Source organism: Bos indicus x Bos taurus, chromosome 4 (genome assembly GCF_003369695.1).
Source record: "Bos indicus x Bos taurus breed Angus x Brahman F1 hybrid chromosome 4, Bos_hybrid_MaternalHap_v2.0, whole genome shotgun sequence".
Taxonomy (NCBI): domain Eukaryota; kingdom Metazoa; phylum Chordata; class Mammalia; order Artiodactyla; family Bovidae; genus Bos; species Bos indicus x Bos taurus.
In genome coordinates this window covers 63440001-63461848 of record NC_040079.1, presented here as the reverse complement: position 1 = coordinate 63461848, position 21848 = coordinate 63440001, and the positions used below count along the sequence as shown (strand labels likewise).

General features: G+C 38.4%; 1 protein-coding gene across 3 annotated transcripts in view; it reads left to right on the top strand.

The window, feature by feature from the left end:
• Positions 1 to 21848, top strand: part of DOCK4 (dedicator of cytokinesis 4) — a 477735-nt gene that overhangs the window by 114628 nt on the left and 341259 nt on the right. The window lies entirely within an intron of this gene.

Genomic DNA, 21848 nt, shown 5'->3' with positions numbered 1-21848 from the left:
GCACAAGTCAGAGCTATAGGGAGCTGTTTTGTGGGCATATAATTGAATTTTAACATCTTCATCTGTGGGAAAGTATAAGTAAACATATCTCACAGAGTTGTTGAGGGGACTGAAAAATAAAATGTGATAACTCAGAATAGTGTTTCATACGTGATAAGCCCTCAGTGAATGTTCATTTATTTCCTTGCATGTGACAGACCGCTGTAGCCCACATCTTCCATGGTAGGTGAGCATGAGGCAGAATAAGAATATTTGCAGTATGTTAGTCAGGCAAAAAATAATTCATGGCAGTCCCTGGCATCTTCATTGATTAAACAAATTTACTGCACAAGCAGCCTTGGTGAAGATGTAGGGGGTTAGAGAGCAGAGCTGAAAGTGGGCCTGACTCTATAAGGATACACCCAGAAACCTCTAGTACATCAGTCCCAACCTTTTCGGCACCAGGGACAAGTTTCGCGGGAGACAGTTTTTCTATGGGCTGGGGGAGGGGGAGATGGGTTCAGGATGATTCAAGCACTTTCCACTTATTGTGCACTTTATTTCTGTTATTATTACATCAGCTTCACCTCAGATCATCAGGCATTAGATCCCGGAAGTTGGGGACCCCTGCTTTAGCAGTTTGTTTGCGGAGTGCTCAGATTTGGTTTTTCTGTAAGTCATTGTGAGCATCCCACCTAGGATAGAATGGCTTGCTGATGTAAGCAAATGGGGAGTAGGGAGATAAGGCTGGTTAGGTTGCTCTGATGATACTCAGAAAAAGATAACAAGCTTATGAAATGGACTTTATAGGCTTAATGCTTTTCAACTCTTGATGCCTTCGGAAGGTGCAGGAAAGATCCTAGGTGTCAGTTAGGGACCACCATTCATTTCAGATCTCCGGAGCATGTACATTGTCAGCCGAAGGCTTATAGATGGGCAGAGCCTTCTCTTGGTGAAGAAAGACCTAAGGAAGATCATTGTTCTTTACAGGACTGTGGAATGTGTGGAGATTATGTTATTGACCGTATATACACAGATATTCTTAAATTCAGGTAAACCTAATTTGCAGCTCTGGATAGGGGGAGAGATGATGGATCTCTGGTTTCAAAGATCAACCTTCTAGAGCAGTCCTGTCCAATAGAATGCCAGTCACACATATTATTTTAAATGTCTTAGTAGCTACACTAAAAAGTTTAAAAAGTGATAGAAATAAAAGTGAAATTAATTCTGATACTATTTTATTTAACCCCATATGTTCAAAATATTATTTCTATATGTAAACACATAAAAATTTAGATACTCTACATTCTTTTTTTTAAGAATCAAATCTTCAAAATCTAGAGTGTCTTTTACATAGACACTGTATAATAACAAGCACTTATTGTAAGCTCTTTAAACATGTTATTTAATCAGACCTTAAATGTCACACCCTAGGTACTAGTGTTATTTCCATTTTATAGATGAGGAAATAGGCTTAGCGAGGTTAAGGAAGTTTTCTAAGGTCAGAGAGCAACTAGGTGGCAAAGCTAGGATACAGTCTCAAGCCATCCGGCTCCAAATGTGTGCTGTTAATAGGAGGTTATCCTGCCGCAGTTAACATGATCCTTCAGTGTAGGACACCGAATGAACTCTGCCATCGAAAAAGAGAGATTAATGTTGGAGACTAAAGTGGTCTAAACTGGCATCTTGAAATGTCAAACATGGAATCCTTTACCACAGCCCTGGTGTGGTCAGCTGTCTTGTCTGCACCACAAAATGTAGAACTGATAATCCGAAGAGTTTCCTCTTTGTTTTTCTGACTCTTCTTCCTTCTTGCTCTGGGTTTAGCATGCAGTGTTCCTCATTGAAATCCTGTCTGTCTTGAATTGTTTTTTCCTCTGGGGGTGGAGGCGGTGGTGGTAATGGTGGAATGTTCCAGCCTTCCTGAGCATTTTTGCTTTCCTCTCCCTGGTACTCCTGACCATGTGAACTGTGATAAATCCCCATTCTGGTCTTTGGATACTATTTAGCTCTGCATGTGCTTTGTTCAAGGACTTCCCAGGTGATGCAGTGGTAAAGAATCCACCTACCAATGCAGGAGACCCAGGTTTGATCCCCAGGTCAATAAGATCCCTTTGAGGAAGAAATGGCAACCCACTCCAGTATTCTTGCCTGGAGAATCCTATGGATAGAAGAGCCTGGTGGGCTACAGTCTGTGTAGTCGCAGAGAGTCAGAGATGACTGAGCTTCTTAGGTTGCTCGCACATACTTAATTCACAGTTAACATTTAATGAGCTGGTGCAGAATGGCCTGGGCTCAGCATAAATCCCTGTCAGAATCAGTTTGATATGACTCTGGAGTTAAGTTTTATAAAGTTGATTTAGGAAATTGCATCTGTTACCACATCCTTATTCCTGACCCTAAGGGAGAAGCTGATATTTGCCAGATTTTTAGCAACCACTATTTTAATGAGAGGAACCTATGTCTCTTCCACAGATTTCCCCCTGGACTCATGAGAAGTCAAATAGGGACTCAAATATTTATTAAGTGAATGAATTTTGATGCTCTCAGTTCTATTTCTTTTTAATTTTTGTTTCACTGACTCTTGTTTTAGGAAACACTTCTCTCAAACTTAGTTATTTAATACAAAACTATACTTTTGAAAATTATAAAAATTATAATTTTTATAATTATAAAAATTTATATAAAATTTTGAAAATTTCTCCTGCAAAATCTGTATGCAGGTCAAGAAGCAGCAGTTAGAACTGGAAATGTAACAACAGATGGTTTCAAATGGGGAAAGGAATACGTCAAGGCTGTACATTGTCACCCTGCTTATTTAACTTATATGTGGAGAAGGCAATGACAGCCCACTCTAGTTCTCTTGCCTGGAAAATCCCATGGATGGAGGAGCCTGGTAGGCTGCAGTCCATGGGGTTGCACAGAATCGGACATTATTGAAGTGACTTAGCAAGCAAGCAAGAGTACATCATGCAAAATGCCAGGCTGGATGAAGCACAAGCTGGAATCAAGATTGCTGGGAGAAATATCAATAGCCTCAGATATGCAGATGACACCACCCTTATGGCAGAAAGTGAAGAGGAACTGATGAGCCTCTTGATGAAAGTGAAAGAGGAGAGTGTAAAAGCTGGCCTAAACGTCAGCATTCAAAAAACCTAGATCATGGCATCCAGTCCCATCACTTCATGGCAAATAGATGAGGAAACAATGGGAGACTTTATTTTTGGGGGTTCCAAAATCATTGCAGATGGTGACTGCAGCCATGAAATTAAAAGATGCCTGCTCCTTGGAAGAAAAGCTATGACCAAACTAGACAGCATATTAAAAAGCAGAGACATTCCTTTGCCAACAAAGCCTGTCTAGTCGAAACTGTGGTTTTTCCAGTAGTCATGTATGGATGTGAGAGTTGAACTATAAAGAAAGCTGAGCACGGAAGAATTAATGCTTTTGAACTGTGGTGTTGGAGAAGACTCTTGAGAGTCCCTTGGACTGCAAGGAGATCCAACCAGTCCATCATAAAGGAAATCAGTCCTGAATATTCATTGGAAGGACTGATGTTGAAGCTGAAACTCCAATACTTTGGCAAGCTGATGATGCAAAGAACTGACTCCTTGGAGTAGACCCTGATGCTGGGAAAAATTGAAAGCAGGAGGAGAAGGGGATGACAGAGGATGAGATGGTTGGATGGCGTCACCGACTTGATGGACATGAGTTTGAGTAAGCTCTGGGAGTTGGTGACGGATGGGTAGCCTGGTATGCTACAGTCCATGGTGTTGCAAAGAGTTGGACATGACTGAGTGACTGAACTAAACTGATAATTTTGAAGATAAAGAATAAGACCAGAGAGGCAAGTAAACACTAAGTGAAACATGACTGACAGTCCCTAGAACTAAAAGAGTTTTAGCTGTCATGTGTTAGTTGTTTTTTTTTTTTCCTTTTATGCATTATTTTAGCATAACAATTTGAAGTAGTAGTATAATATATCTTCATGCATTTTCTGAACTTCAAGAATTAGTTACAGTTTGCTAATCTTACATCTTATATAACATGACATCATGTCCTTTTATTTTTCCTGTTTCTGGAGTACTTTAAGGCAAATCTTAGATATTATGTCATTTTACCTCAAAAGTCTTCAGTGTGTACTTCTAACTGAGGATTGTTTTTTTAAAAAGTAATTATTTCATCATACCTATTAGAATGAATATTAATACCAAGGATTAATATAAGAGTCAGCCTATGCGTGCATGCTAAGTTTTTTCAGTTTTTTCAGTTTTTTTGCATGTCTGACTCTGCAACCCCATGGACTGTAGCCTGCCAGGCTCCTCTGTCCATGGGATTCTCCAGGCAAGAATACCTCCTCCAGGGATTCTTCCCAACCCAGGGATCTTGTGTCTCTTATGTCTCTGAATTGGCAGGTGGGTTCTTCACCACTAATGCTGCCTGAGAAGGGATATGCTTTTATAGTTTCCTCCTTTACCTCTCTCTCAAATCAGGATCTGAACAGAGTCTACATTTTGAAGTGATTATTTGGTCTCTTAAGTCTTTTGTTTTATTATTGTCCTTCTTTCCCAGCTATTCTGGTTTTTCCCCCTCCTACTTTTGACTTATTGGCAAAATTGAAACAGGAAGGAAGAGGGCAGGGCATATGTCACTTTGAAAGAGTGACATAACTCAAGGACACACCATAAGCCAATTAGAATCAAATGGGTCCAAGGTGGCAGACAAGTCAACTTGAACTAGACTTTGATCCTCAGTCAACAAGCTAAATGACACACCCAGAGACACAATGATAGTTCCAAGGCACCTTCAAAAGACCAGAAAGTGGGCAGTGGCCCAATTCCTGGAAATCTGCACTCTTTCCCCAAAATAGTTGGAATAATCCTCCCACTTATTAGCCTATGAAATTACCCAGCCCATAAAAATAAAAACTTACCACACCACATTTCAGGGCCACTGCTCTAGCCCTCTGTGATGGCCCATACTCCGTGGAGAATGTTTCTCTCTGAATAAAGCCACTTCTTACCTATCACTTTGTCTCTCACTGAATTATTTCCTCGATGAGACATCAAGAACCTGAGCTTCATTAGGTTCTGAAACCAGATCTTTGATCTCAATTGGAAGACCATGGGTTTTGACTGGGCTCAAGTCCCAGCCACATTGGTTAGAGTCCCAAGCAAGCATTTGGCTGAGTTCAAGTCCCAGCACATGGGTTCAAGTCCTGATCTGAAGTAAATAATTTCACAATGAGCTCATGTATAGATTCAGATGTCCATATTGTGGACTTAGCTGGTGGCTTTCTCATGGTGTGTTAATCTTTCACTGGTTCCTCTACAACCTGTATTTGCTGTAAATTGGATATTAGGCCTAGAGATGTGATTAGATTCAGCCTTGTTTGTTTACTTTGGGAAAAATATCTCATAATTGGTGCTGTGTGCCTTTACCTTCCTTCAACAAGAACTTGCTGTCTGACTGTCCCTCCTTTATTGGCTTTACTCAGGGTTACTCAATCAGGAGGTGTCAGCTTGATTCCTTTATAAAGTTCCCCATTATCCTCTCACCTGATGAATGTTCAGTTCAGTTCAGTCGCTCAGTCATGTCCGACTCTTTGCGATCCCATGGACTGCAGCACACCAGGCCTCCCTGTCCATCACCAACTCCTGGAGTTTACCCAAACTCATGTCCATTGAGTCGGTGATGCCATTCAACCATCTCATCCTCTGTCGTCCCCTTCTCCTCCTGCCCCCAATCTTTCCCAGCATCAGGGTCTTTTCAAATGAGTCAGCTCTTCGCATCAAGTGGCCAATGTATTGGATGAATGTAGTATCCATTGATAATCATTGCCTAGATCCATTCTTTCTCTTTGAAATTAGATAATGCTGATTTTTCTAATTCTGTCATGTCTTCTACATTTATTGACTGAATTCTCATATAAAAAGGATTTCCCCCTCATCTACTGTTTGAGTACCTTGACACTACAGTTTGCACAAAAGAGACAAGATAAATGCTTGATTCTTTTTCCATGTTTATAAATTTGGAGGGTAATAAATTTGTATCCTTGCAACCTGTAGTAAAGAGAAATGAAATCTTTCCTGTAAGTATTATTATGAACTCATACATTTTTATTTATTTATTTTTGTTTTTTTTTTTGTTATGAACTCATACATTTTTAGACCTTGGTTATCTACTGCAGTCATTATTCTTTTTCCTCAAATTGCCCTGTCTTAGGCCACTTTGACCCCTGTGTCTTTTTGACACAATCTTATCAATCTTTGATCAAGAATGGATCAAATCTCATCCTGTTTACTGATTTGTAAAGGGTGCTAGAAATAACTCTGTGGGCATGTTGAGTATCTGATGACAAGTAGGCATTCGGGGGTTGAGAGGGAGCTATCAAGTACTTCTCTAGATGTCACCGTGTTAGATCTTCTTTTTGAGGAGAAAGGTTGGAAGGTAGCTTTGTGGTAAGATTTCTATGGCAGGTTCTGATGTTAAAATGAAGGTTCTGGAACTGTTTTCTCATACAACAGGGTATGAGTAAGGGCACTGGTCTGCAGTAAGACATACTGGCTCCAAATCCCCTGACCACTTCCTGGCTCTACAGCTTGGTCACGTTATTCATACTCTACATTTCTGTTTTTCCAGTTCTCTAAAGTGCTGATGGTAATAATACAGACCTCTTAGAGTGGCTGTATGATTTACTTGAAGTAATAACAGTAAAACACCCAGTACAAAGGCCTGCCATGCACAGGAAATGCCCAGTAAGTGGTTGGTAACATCAAAATGGCAGCAAGTCATATCCATGGGATTCTGGCATTACGTCTCAATTTTTTACTTCATGCTGTGCAGATGTGAAGCAGGATTTTTTGAGAAAGCAAGGGTTTTCTTTCGTTTTCACTATGCAGGCCTTGAAGTTTCCTGTGTGGTTGATTTGTTTACTCAGTCCACAGCATCATGTGACTATTTCTTACCATCAGTGTGAAATCTCAGATAGAAGTATAATAACTCTGGATCCAGGACAACAGTTCAGCAAAGCTAAGCAGACTTTATTTAAAGAAAGCGCTCGTATTCTTTTTCTGGACACACAACTCATAAGAACTATGTATTATGTTGTTAAGTAGTGGCTTGGGGATGCTTTCACATAAATGAATTTTCCATTCAGTTGAAAGTTACTCTCTTCAAATGCTAAACTTTAAAAATACTTTAATAGCTCCTGATAAAAATTTTACTAAAAATGTAACCGCCTTAAGCAGAGACAGTTGAAACATCTCTTAACCTTTTCTTTATGTTTGCATCAGACAGCTATTGCTGTGTAACAAATAATCCCACAACTCAATGGCTTAAAATAATTTTCATTCATTCTCATTTCCCCAGATACTGAGGAATTGGCTAGGGATTTTTCTAGTAGGTTATATTGCAAGCCCATCTGACCTTGCATTCTCACTGTGGATTGGGCTTGGTTATGGGGTCCAGCAGCACACCAAGGAAAGCTTTTCTTACAGTGATGGAAGAGATACAATAGAGCTAGTCCAAGGGTGCAAGCACATTTCAAGTCTCTTCTTGTATCCATCTGATTCCATTCCATTGGTCATAGTAGGTCACATACTGAACCTAACATCAGCAACACAGAGAAGTATACCTCTTTCATAAATGTGGGAAAGGAAAGAGTTTGCTAAACACCAATGTATTTGATCATACTGACCAGAGTCATTGATATGATTATCTAACATGGCTTTACTTTATGTACAATTATTATTTGTCCCTTTAGTTGCTCAGACATCAGTACTACTTTCAACCTGCTTATTTTGAACCACAGATAAACAAGTCTTTTAAGAAACCTTTTTAGGTAAGGATAAATAAATTCTGTATGAGGATTTCAGGCCTTCTCCTGGGAAGTGAAGCATTTTCATGGCTGTTTTGGGTACTTGACAAACTTTTCCTTTACTTTTCTGTACACAATTTGTCCTAAAAAGAATCCCTGATGTTGCCAGAAATTTGACTTTTGGGAGTAAGAGGTTAACTCAATATGTAAAAGTAAACTGCTAGGAAACAGAGGTTAATTCATTTTGTTATAGTAACTGGGTCATGCACTATACTAGTAACTCTAGACTTTCAGGTTCTAATCTTATATTTTCAACCAACTCACAGAACAGCAGGGGCAAATTGCCTAGTCTCTGGGTGCTTGTAAGTATAGCCAGTGGAGATGATCAAAATGAAAGCTTGAAGAATTGTGGTAGCAATCAAATAGCAAATAAAGTTATTTTCAACTATTTTAATCCTATTAGTATAAAATTCTCCTGATTTCTAATTATTTTGCCTGAGATGCATTGAAATTTACTTTACCTTAGTGCAATCAGTGGAGAAAGGCATTTTTAAAAAAATTAATGTTTTGAACCTACTTTAAAAAAGTACATTATAAAAATTAGAACATTTATTTGGAGGTATGATCAATGCTAATTATAATTAGTGCTAATTTTCAATGTGCTTAATCTGTTCACAAAGCAGACCGAAAGTACTTTAAATTCACAATCTCCATAATGAATTAAAAGTAATAGAATTTTTTACTTAAATATGTTCCACAATAAATCATATTTTCTTAATTCAAGGTTTATTTTTAACTAAATCACATGGGTAGGATTTTACCATGTTTACAAGATTGTGTATTTTTCAGGCACAAGGAAAGCACTGCCAACATCATAGTAATGTGTGATATGAAATGTCTCAGTAGTTGGTGGCTAGTATTTTTCTCTCCCTTTGAGTCCTCTCTGACTCGTGTGTGTGTGTGTGTGTGTGTGTGTGTGTGTGTGTGTGTGTGTAAAGCCTTAAATGTAGTAGTATTCTAAGTGGGAGAGGGAAGTGGAGTTGCCACTTCCACAAATGCCTCCCTGTGTATGTTAGCTAAGGGTTTAATTTAACAATACATTCTCCTTTGGCCTTTCAGTTTCTTATAGGAAGAAAAAAGAATTTTGTAATAAACTACTTTGATGCTGGACTTGATGGGAAATCCCAGCCTGCTGAGGGATTTGCAATCTTGTCATCCCTCGGTAGAGATAAGAAAAAAAAAATTTTTTTTTAAGGTAGATTTTGTACCACAGAAACCACTGCCCCTGTTTCTAGCCATTCTTCTGTCCATGACTCTCCTGTGGAATTAACCAAACCCTACCTCAAGGGTTCTTCCAGATCCACAGATGAGGATGTAGTGATGGCTGTTACAACCACCGTTGACATCATGATTTATGAGAATTTCAGGGTAAAATATCATGTATTCAGGATCCCACAAGGCATGGTTCTCTTGACATAGATTTTCTCTCATCTCAGGCATGACAAAGGTTTTTAAAAAGGTTTTCATTTTTAAATATTTTATTACTATTTCTCTTAACATTTATTGTGGGTTTATTCCATGCTGGGCACTGTGCTAAGGACTCTACATGTGTAGGAATCTCATTAATTCCCACAACTCTTTGGTAAGTATTCCTCCAACATCCATTGGATGCACCCAGGGTTTGGAGGTGCAGAAAGGATCAGCAGTTTGTCATGTAGCTGGTAAGAAGCAGACTAGGGCTCTAACTCAAGTCTATGCCCCCTTCGAGGATGCACCGATGAGCACCATGCCATGTGCCCCATTACCTGTGATCCGCTCCCTTTGGTCTTGACCTTTTGAATTATGGTACTTCACGTAGTTTTCCCTCTTTTCATTCTTGAGTCTCAAGTTTAGTTACCATCTTTCTTAGTCCTCTAAAGGGAACGACTGTTAATCGTTTAATTTAATAGACGTGTATTAAACATCAGCTGTGTGTGGAGTACTGTGTTAGGAATTTGGAGCTACAAAGATTTTGTCTTTTGTATTTTCTTCCTATTACAATTTGTAAAACATTTGAGGTGCTGATAAAATAGATACAAATAAATATCAAAGACCATGAATGTATGAAGATATAATAGCTTCCTTCAAGGGAACTACCAGGAAGAGTCCCACCTGCAGGTCATTCTTGCATGTTCTTTGTCTACCTGGTCTGTTCTGCAGGAATTCTGTGGGCACTTTCCCTCTCAGACTTCTTAGACATCTACCCTCACTTTGAGCCCTGGGTTCAAGTCATCTTGATTCATGACCATGATGAGCAGCATGTCCTAAAGATTTGTAGTGTGCAGAATAATTTGTATGGACTGTCTAGTTTGTTCCCTACAACTCTGAGAAGCAGCAGTCAAATCGAAACTGAGTCATATAAATACAGCTTGCCCACATTCTGCCCGGCTCCTCCAAACCTCACTGTTTCCTTGAATTATCCACTGGACTTGCATTCTTCTGAGTTAGGGTTCCTTCTTCCTGTTTCGCTTCTTCTTTCGTAGGCTTTTTACAGTACCCCACTCCCTTTCACATCTCAGCACTTCTGTTACTGCTCTATTGGTAGAGCCTGAGGAAGATGATAGAAGCTGTGTTCTTTGACAATGGTCATTTTCAAATATTTGGGTACATTGTTCATGTAAATATGGTTGTAGCAGAGGAAATGTGTTATCTTTGTCTAACGGAGGTGAAAACAGAAATTAACCATAAGGTCTGTATTCCTATAGCCAAGTGGGAAGTGATGTTCCTGCAAGTTGCCACAAGTAGATGGCTGATCCTACCCTCCTCTTGAGCAATTTCAGCTCGCACCGGAAATCTGAGATATGACTAAAGGATGTGTCAGGAAGGAAACTTTTCTTAAATAGTGTTAAACACAAAGTGGTAAATAAATAATGTTTCCCTATCCATGTTAGAAAACATCTAAATTGTTAAAGGATCTTCAAAAAATTTGGTAAAAACATTTTTTTTTCAGTGACTGAGTTTTGTTAACATTGACCCTTTGAAACCTTTGCCAGATTTAGCAAATAAATGTACAAATCACCCAGTTAAATTTTAATTTCAGGTATATGATGAAATTTTTTATTTAATTTTTTTTTAAGCTAAAGTGTGTTCATGGAATTTGCAGGATCTTCTTATACTAAAACGGAGAAGGCAATGGCACCCCACTCCAGTACTCTTGCCTGGAAAATCCCATGGATGGAGGAGCCTACAAGGCTGAATCCATGGGATCGCTGACTGAGCGATTTCACTTTCACTTTTCACTTTCATGCATTGGAGAAGGAAATGGCAACCCACGCCAGTATTCTTGTCTGGAGAATCCCAGGGACGGGGGAGCCTGGTGGGCTGCCGTCTATGGGGTCGCACAGAGTCGAACACGACTGAAGCGACTTAGCAGCAGCAGCAGCTTATACTAAAAACATATTTGTCATTTTTATGAAATTCATAATTATTTGAGCATTCTGTATTTTATGGGCTTCCCTTGTGGTTCAGCTGGTAAAAAATCTGCCTGCAATGTGGGAGACCTGGGTTTGATCCCTGGGTTGGGAAGATCCCCTGGAGAAGGGAACATTTACCCACTCCAGTATTCTGGCTGGACAAATTCCATGGACTGTATAGTCCCTGGGGTCATAAAGAGTTGGACATGATTGAATGACTTTCACTCTGTATTTTATATGCAAATCCAACTTTTAAAAAATGTTTAATGATCTATATTTAATTACTAGATGTTAGAGTATTGTTTGAAATGTAAATAATCTTTACAGAAGCAATTTCTCTAAATTTAGTTCTTCTGATAGAAATTTAACTTAGGTAACCAAGGAGGCATAGGCATTTATTCTTCAATATCCGCAAATCAATCAATGTAATACACCACATTAACAAATTGAAAAATAAAAACCATATCATTATCTCAGTAGATGCAGAGAAAGCCTTTGACAAAATTCAACATCCATTTATGATAAAAACTCTCCAGAAAGCAGGAATAGAAGGAACATACCTCAACATAATAAAAGCTATATATGACAAACCCACAGCAAACATTATCCTCAATGGTGAAAAATTGAAAGCATTTCCCCTAAAGTCAGGAACAAGACAAGGGTGCCCACTTTCACCATTACTATTCAACATAGTTTTGGAAGTTTTGGCCACAGCAATCAGAGCAGAAAAAGAAATAAAAGGAATCCAAATTGGAAAAGAAGAAGTAAACCTCTCACTATTTGCAGATGATATGATCCTCTACATAGAAAACCGTAAAGGCTCCACCAGAAAATTACTAGAACTAATCAATGACTATAGTAAAGTTGCACGATATAAAATCAACACACAGAAATCCCTTGCATTCCTATACACTAATAATGAGAAAACAGAAAGAGAAATTAAGGAAACAATTCCATTCACCATTGCAACAGAAAGAATAAAATACTTAGGAATATATCTACCTAAAGAAACTAAAGACCTATATATAGAAAACTATAAAACACTGGTGAAAGAAATCAAAGAGGACACTAATAGATGGAGAAATATACCATGTTCATGGATTGGAAGAATCAATATAGTGAAAATGAGTATACTACCCAAAGCAATTTATAGATTCAATGCAATCCCTATCAAGCTACCAACAGTATTCTTCACAGAGCTAGAACAAATAATTTCACCATTTGTATGGAAATACAAAAAACCTCGAATAGCCAAAGCGATCTTGAGAAAGAAGAATGGAACTGGAGGAATCAACCTACCTGACTTCAGGCTCTACTACAAAGCCACAGTTATCAAGACAGTATGGTACTGGCACAAAGACAGAAATATAGATCAATGGAACAAAATAGAAAGCCCAGAGATAAATCCACGCACATATGGACACCTTATCTTTGACAAAGGAGGCAAGAATATACAATGGATTAAAAACAATCTCTTTAATAAGTGGTGCTGGGAAAACTGGTCAACCACTTGTAAAAGAATGAAACTAGAACACTTTCTAACACCATACACAAAAATAAACTCAAAATGGATTAAAGATCTAAACATAAGACCAGAAACTATAAAACTCCTAGAGGAGAACATAGGCAAAACACTCTCTGACATACATCACAGCAGGATCCTCTATGACCCACCTCCCAGAATATCGGAAATAAAAGCAAAAATAAACAAATGGGACCTAATTAACCTTAAAAGCTTCTGCACATCAAAGGAAACTATCAGCAAGGTGAAAAGACAGCCTTCAGAATGGGAGAAAATAATAGCAAATGAAGCAACTGACAAACAACTAATCTTAAAAATATACAAGCAACTCCTCCAGCTCAACTCCAGAAAAATAAATGACCCAATCAAAAAATGGGCCAAAGAACTAAATAGACATTTCTCCAAAGAAAACATACAGATGGCTAACAAACACATGAAAAGATGCTCAACATCACTCATTATCAGAGAAATGCAAATCAAGACCACTATGAGGTACCATTTCACACCAGTCAGAATGGCTGCGATCCAAAAGCCTACAAATAATAAATGTTGGCGAGGGTGTGGAGGAAAGGGAACCCTCTTACACTGTTGGTGGGAATGCAAACTAGTACAGCCACTATGGAGAACAGTGTGGAGATTCCTTAAAAAACTGGAAATAGAACTGCCTTATGATCCAGCAATCCCACTGCTGGGCATACACACTGAGGAAACCAGAAGGGAAAGAGACATGTGTACCCCAGTGTTCATCGCAGCACTGTTTATAATAGCCAGGACATGGAAGCAACCTAGATGTCCATCAGCAGATGAATGGATAAGAAAGCAGTGGTACATATACACAATGGAATATTACTCAGCCATTAAAAAGAATTCATTTGAATCAGTTCTAATGAGATGGATCAAACTGGAGCCTATTATACAGAGTGAAGTAAGCCAGAAGGAAAAACACCAATACAGTATACTAACACATATATATGGAATTTAGAAAGATGATAACAATAACCCTGTGTACGAGACAGCAAAAGTGACGCTGATGTATGGAACAGTCTTATGGACTCTGTGGGAGAGGGAGAGGGTGGGAAGATTTGGGAGAATGGCATTGAAACATGTAAAATATCATGTATGAAACGAGATGCCAGTCCAGGTTCAATGCACGATACTGGATGCTTGGGGCTGGTGCACTGGGATGACCCAGAGGGATGGTATGGGGAGGGAGGAGGGAGGAGGGTTCAGGATGGGGAGCACATGTATACCTGTGATGGATTCATTTTGATATTTGGCAAAACTAATACAATTATGTAAAGTTTAAAAATAAAAAAAAAATAAAAAAAAAAGCTGAAGTGACTGCAACTTGATTAAATTAAATTGAAGAGATGGAATGGAATCCTCAAAACAGCAAAGCAGGATTTATGGCTAATATCCAGTCAATATTTGTTTGCCTTTAATGTTTCCCCATTGCTACTAATTCTGCCCTCTGAAGGTTATAGAAAAAAATGAAGATGATGTTATTAATGATGGCACTATATTAATGAGATGAATTATGTACAAGGTACTATTTTAGTGTTTGTTTTAGTTTATTTAATCTTTACAACAGCCTTGTGAAATAGGTGCTTTTGTGATTTCTGTCTTACAGATTGGTAACTAAAGCACAAAGATGTTAATCAAGCCTACATCTCTCTGTCAATTCTTGAATTATTTTCTCTTTTATGGTCTTTGAGTTTTTATTTACTTCTGTCATACCTTGTAGGACAATGTCTCTAGACTCCTTTCTGTTCTTCCTCAGCTCTAGGCTTGCTGCAGTTTGCCAGTGCCCTTGAATATGTTATGGCCAAAATTTTAAAGTCTAGTTTGCATGTAATATAACTTACAGGCAGAGTACAGCGGGGTTTTTAATCGCCTCTGTACAGAATGCTGGAGTTCAGATAGTGGCCCAAGCATTATGGGAGAGTGTTTGTTTTTTTGTGGCAAATGTACTTCCACATGACACCATTGCCTCAGACTGAACTTTTCGTCAGGTAAAACTTCTAGGATCTCTATCTACACAAAATGCAAGTAAGGCAAGTCTCCTTCAGTTTGTACACTTATTTGTATAATTGTTAGGAAATACTTTGTTGTACCTCATTCTTCCTGCCTGACATCATCTTTAAATTTTTTATTTACTTATTTATTTTTGGCTGTGCGGGGTCTTCATTGCTGTGTGGGCTTTTCTCTAGTCGGCGAGCCGGGGTTTCTCTCTAGTTGTGGTGCTTGTGCACACAGGCTTTGTTCTGCAGCATGTGTGATCCTCCCGCATCGGGGATCGAACCTGTATCTCCTGCATTGGCAGGCAGATTCTTTACTGCTGAGCCATCAGAGCAGCCCCTGATACCATCTTGTGTAATCCTTTGTAATATACATAATGGTAGTAATGATACGTGTTTAGAACAGAGACCCAGATTCCAAGGGAAAGGACGTGTAAGATGCATGAGCTACTCTGAGCTCTTCCTCACCTAGACCACCTGTAGTCTCTGCCTGTCTTTCCAGCCAGCTTATGTAGACATCCTATAGAGTGACATCAGTGTCTCTGTTCTGTTTGACTCTATTGTCTTTGGGGAAGAAGGTTGGAGCTGTGTTACAGAATTTTTCTCCCTTATAGTCTCACAAACTCATAATAAATCACTTTCCTTTCATAATAGCCATCAATCCGGTCTAGTCAGATATGCTATCCTGAAATCACTATGTCATTCTGTGCTCTATTTGCAGCTGTAAAGTTTCTCACAAAATAATGAAACTGTTAGTCATAGTACTTTACTCATAGTAATCAAAGTGTTGGAGAGTTAATAATAGGAAAAAGTATTTTTCTGGGCGATTATAGGCTATTTCTGTTTCACGTAAGGAAATAGGACATCTCTAGTGGTATTAGATGGGCTTCCCTAGTGGCTCAGCAGTGAAGAACCTGCCTGCCAATGAAGAAGACAAGGGTTCAATTCCTCGGTAGGGAATATCCCCTGAAGAAGGAAATGGCAACCCATTGTAGTATCCTTGCTGGGAAATTCCATGGATAGAGGAGCCTGATGGGCTATAGTTCATGGGGCTGTAAAATAGTTGGATTTGGCTGAGTGACTGAACAAGTGGTGTGAGTTGTAGCTGGTGGCAGAATATATTGAGAAAAGTAGGGTAGAATGTGAAATAAAAGGCACTTTTTGTTTAAGGAAAGTTCTAACTTAGGTGTCAGTTAATTGTCACTTAATTTAAAAAGGAGACAAAATTATTTTCATACACTGATAACCCTAAAATTCTAAAAAGAATTTGATAAATGTATATATTTTCAATTAATCCATCTACCAACACCCATTTAGTAGAGAACAATTTTATATTTTTGCCAGCTTTATCAATAAAGTGTAGCATCTATGAAAATGTTCAATAAATAAAGTAGTCAGAATTTTATTCACTTTGCCTTGTACTTGTCATGAATACCTGCTGCTGCTAAGTCGCTTTAGTCACGTCCGACTCTGTGCAACCCCACAGATGGCAGCCCACCAGGCTCCCCCGTCCCTGGGATTCTCCAGGCAAGAACACTGGAGTGGGTTACCACAGCATAATTGATGTTTATTCTTCTTCTGGGACTGCTTTGACATTTCTTTGCTACCCTTTACCCTTCAAGTTTACTGATTATAGTGTTTACTTCCCCAGAGTATTAAAATGAATAGTGTTTTATAAGAATTTGAGAAGACTTTACAGAAAATTATAAATATTACTTCACGCTTTCTAGTATCAACATTCAGCATAAAATGTTGCCATAATATTTTAGACAAATAACTGCATGTTAAAAAATATTTAGATAGCACAGCTAACTCAGTGAACATGAATTTGAGCAAGCTCCAGGAGATAGTGGAGAACAGAGGAGCCTGGTGTGCTGCAGTCCACAGCATTGCAAAGAGTCAGACATCACTTAGGGACTGAACAACACGACAACAACATATACAGAAATCCATATCTATATCTATATATCAATGATCAGTGCTCTTTCCAAGGCCGTCTGTTGCATACCATGGTTTAAAGTAAGATTTCATAATACATGGTACTGCAACTCATTATAGAATGCTTATAAATGATTTATTAGTGAAAGCCTTTTTCAAAATACTTATTCCATCATTCTTAAGTACATAGCACTACCATGTACTTTAAAATTTATAATTTTCTGTTTTGTACACAATTATTATCAAAAAGACTTGCTGTCTTCTACAAACATTAAAAAAATTTTTTTTTTCTTTTTGACTGTACCCTACAACCTGTGGGATCTTAGTTTCCCAACCAGGGATTGAACCTGGGTCCCTAGTATTTGAAGTGTGGAGTCCTAACTACTAGACTGCCAGGGAACTTCTAAAATATTTTTATACTGTAAGAAGTGAAAAATAAAGCATGTTCTAATTTGGTTTCCTTTTATGTGGTTTATTTTTCCCACTGTGTAGATGTGAATACTATTGCATTTTTGTTCTGAATGTTCATAGGGAGCCCAAATATGTTGCATTTTTTTTGGCTAGTAGGGTATTTCGCTAACTTGTAGCATTTTCCTTTTTGTATAATTTAATTTACTCTGTAATCATTCATGTTGGGGATGAGGAAAAGATTTATTCCAAAGGTTACTTTGGTCAGAAAAGTATACTATTTTTGAATTTCTAACTTCTGACTACTGACAGACATTAACCTCATCTGTTGAATATTGGTTGGCATTCAATTTCTCTTTCCTAGTCCTATTGACTTTTTTCTGCCTTTTTCTCATTTGGCATCACATTGAATAAAATTAAACATGTCTAAGTAGTCTACTTAACATAATCACCTTGACGTTTATGTTTAACAGATCTCTTGGAGAAAAGAATCTCCTACCTATACTGTTTTGTTGTATGCTATTGGAAATAATACTTGTACTTGTCAATCTTTAAGAACTAGTGTATTTAATTATATCTTGATTAAATGTAGTATTTTTTCCTGAAAAAGTGAAATTCTATGTAAAGGTTAGTTCTTCTCTACATCATACACAGAAAAATGAGGTTTAATGACAAACTGAGTGGCTCAAAGCTTAATTTCAATTTTAAATTAAAAATGAAATTTTAAAAATTTATTTTTATTTCATAAAACTCTGAACACACTTTGCTTAGAATTTAGGACTTAATTGTAACCATAAAGAAATAATAATCAAGCTTCCTAATAGGATGAGTGTTTGGGGAAATGTGAATTAAACCAGCCGCCTGGAGAGTGTCCAAATATTGCAAAACATATTTTGGAATTATCAAGTGATACTTAGAGTGGAATTCCATAAATAATCAAAGAAGCCAGATGTCTTTGATCATCAAATAATCTGTGGGAGTGTGCCAATGTGTCCTAAGCTTTCCTTATTGGTTTTTTTCTTTTAAATAACCTATTTAATATGAAAATGAGTTCCAAAAATTTTAACTATTTTTGCCAAATCCAGTTTATCGTTGTTAACTCTGGTTGTCCAGATCCTAAACTAATGAAGAATTAGATTTCAAAATATTTTAACGACCCTTGACTCTCAGACAACTCAAATCAGCAAATATTTATTGCATGCCTACTATGAGCAAGAAGTTATGCTTGTTTTCAGGGAATGCAAAAGTAAATAAATCACACTATTCAAACCGCTGAGAATTATTCTAAAAACATAATTTCACATTCCACTTGTTAAAGAGTTCTTTAAACCTATATCTGAAAATATTTTTAGTATACATATCAACAAAAGTACTTTAGGACTTTTTATTCACTGTGAAAGACTCTAGGAGAATATAGCAAAAATGTCACATGTGATTCTTTCTCTTGACAAAGTAACTTTATTATCTAACTTGAAAGTGAAAGTGAAGTCGCTCAGTCGTGTCCCACACTTTGTGACCCCATGGCCTGTAGCCTACCAGGCTTCTCGGTCCATGGGATTTTCCAGGCAAGAGTACTGGAGTGGGTTACCATTTGAGAGAATATAAAATAACAGATAATGCAAGGAAACAAGTCAATGATAATTGTATTAAAATTGTAAGTGCTATAAGAGTACAAAGAAAATTAAGAGATCGGTAGTCACTGCATTTATTTGGGTGCTTCTTTTGGACTGGAAGAATTTATTCCCATTATACCATGTGTTTGTTTTTCTAGGGAACTATTCTCCTTCCCTCCCTCCCTTCCTTAATTAAGGCAAAGTTTAGCCCCACTAATATTTGCATAATCACAAGTTTCATCATGGTTTTGTGTGTATGTAGGAGGGGGGTTGGATCTATGTGGAAGTACTTTTTGATGAAAATCTTTAGTTCAGAAATTAAAGTTGTCACACCACTTTTTGAAGTGGACTAAAATTCCATTGTTTGCTGCCAATGAGTATGGCTCAATATTTGGGATCTAGTTATATTTAATTATAGCATTTAATGAGCTGTGTCTGAATTTCCTGCTAAATTATATGCATTTTTAGAGGAGAGACTATCTTAGCATTAAGCTGTCTAACTGATCTCTGAGTTCTCTTCCTTGCTGCATTCCCCTGCGAGCTGCCCTCTACACTACCATCAGCGCTGTGCCAAACAGCAGGAAACTGCATGTGAGTCTCCAACAACTCTCGGTTGTCTCCAGCAAACATTTCTGAGCACAAGCAAAAGGTCTCTCTCCACCTTTGCCTCCTTCCCCTCCCCTGCAAAAATTCTGTGAGCAGGGCTCTGCCTTTGCTGTGTGATTGCTTCTGTTCTATCAGAATGTCCTTTCCCCCATTTTCTACTGGGTGAATTCCTTCTTGTCTTGTAAGTTTCTAGTTCAACAATTAGCTCTTCAGACTATTTCCCTGGCCCCACTGTTACAATATTTTGTTTCATAATCTGCATTTCCAGATTTATTATAGCACCTCTGGGGGTTGCATGTCAGCAGGAGTCTTACCTGAACAGAGATACTTTAATATAAAGGATTGTTAACTTGTATAACCGTGTTACCTGAGAAACTGCTGGGTGGGGTGGGGGGCTGGTGGCAAGAAGAGGTTAGGTTACTGAAACTTAGAAGCTTGAAGGAGGACCCTACTGAATTGTAGGGCCCTAAGGCAATGGCACCCCACTCCAGTACTCTTGCCTGGAAAATCCCATGGACGGAGGAGCCTGGTAGGCTGCAGTCCATGGGGTTGCTAAGAGTCGGGCATGACTGAGCCACTTCACTTCACATAGCCCATTCATTGGAAGAGACCTTGAAGCTGGGAAAGACTGAAAACAGAAGGAGAAGAGGCCAACAGAGGATGAGATGGTTGGATGGCATCACCGATTCACTGGACATGAACTTGGGCGAACTCCGGGAGATGGTGAGGGACAGAGAAGCCTGGCGTGCTACAGTCCATGGTGTCGCAAAGAGTCGGACATGTCTGAGTGACTGAACAGCAACAACAACAGAACTGAAATCGACCTGAGGTGAAGGTGGTGCCCTGGCTTGAGAGTCCCTGTGGGCTGGGATCCAGCGTGGAGCTAGCTTCTGCTGAGATCTCTGGCTGTGGCTTGTTCTGCTGATGTGTGGAATCCAGCCATCTGGATCCCAGTGCTGCTGGAGGGACTGGCCATTGCCCAGGGAAAGAAGTGTTGCCTGGATGATAATCACAGGAACTGCCAACAGACAGGAGGTCACGTGGGAACATCCACCCACCAAAAGAAGTGTGTCCCTTCTCCGTCCCCGGTCTTCTAGTCTCCCAGGATGTCCCTGTGGAAGGCAGAGGAGCCAGCATCTGGCAAAGCAGAAATGGGGTTTGCTGAACCTAGCATCCCATAACAGAGCATAGACGGGTGAACTTGGAGCTAATGGGTAATGGCTTTTAACTGACTCAAGGGATAAATAACTATTGTCATCTTTACCTGACCATGAGCTCCTTGATACAGGAGTATTACTAGTGTATCATTTACCTGTCATCCCCAAATCCCTGTAAAATCTCCATCTACTTATTTGACAGTAAAACCTAATCTAAATTGTTGATACGATATTCATACATGTTGGTGCAGAGATATTAACATTGATCCTTATCTGTTTGGGAAGGTTAGTAATACTTGATATTTAATCCAAGTTGGCGAAGTCTGGAAACATACTGAATCACGTGATATGTCTGATGCTAAGGTTTCTGATAAGTGAACCTGGATCAGAAGGGCCTAGCATCCGTATTTGGTTGCCGGGGTGTTCAGTAGAGATTCAGTGAAATGCAAATTGTTGACTGCCTGCCTGTTATTTTATTTTGCAAGCTGATAATCTGGTCATGGATAGTTTCTTTCTTTTTTTCTTTCTTTCTTTTGTAACACAGGATAATTTCTAAAGAGATAGTAAATCTGTGAGCACTTTGTACTTTCTGAGTTCATAGAACTGTTAAGGTTTATTAGAGCTTTCCAACTGGAAATGGGAGCTCTTTGGTTAGAGCCATTGAGAAAAAGACCTGAAGGTATTGTGGGTTCCCAGTCTCTATGTCATTTAGCAGGTTATGACTCAGAGATGAATTTTCCCAACAGTTTTTGGAAAAGTGAGTTCAGCAGGATGAAGGGGTATGTATTTCATATGAATTTAAGAGAGTCAAGAAAATTCCACTAAAATCTTAAACATATAAAAAGAGGAGTAATTTGGGGTTTCATCAGTCTAATCTTTTTAACTGAAAATGTCAAATAAGGCTCCTCTTTCTTTGACAAGGCTCAGATGGCAGTTTCCTTCCAGCTTTATTTCTAACAGTGTTGAATGTTGCTCCTGGTACATTTTTGTAAAGCTAGTGTACTTTTAATTTTCCATGCTAAGGGCAAGGACATGCAAGTAAGAAGGTAAGTATTTGTCAGGTAATTGTGAATAATAATAAATTCAAAGGTTAGAAAATATTTAAGAGGATTATACTTGCATTCCTTTGCAAAGATTGAAGACTGCTCTGAGAATGTAACACTTTGTCAGTTTGTATAACATTCCTATTGAAATAGAATCATTCTTGAGTTCATTCCAGTTAGAGAAGTAATAGTACTATAATTAAAAAAAGCGTTCTTGCCTTCAGGTGGTGGAGCCATAAAGATTTATAACTTAAATCTGGTAGAGTCATTGAAATTTCAAACTATCCTTAATA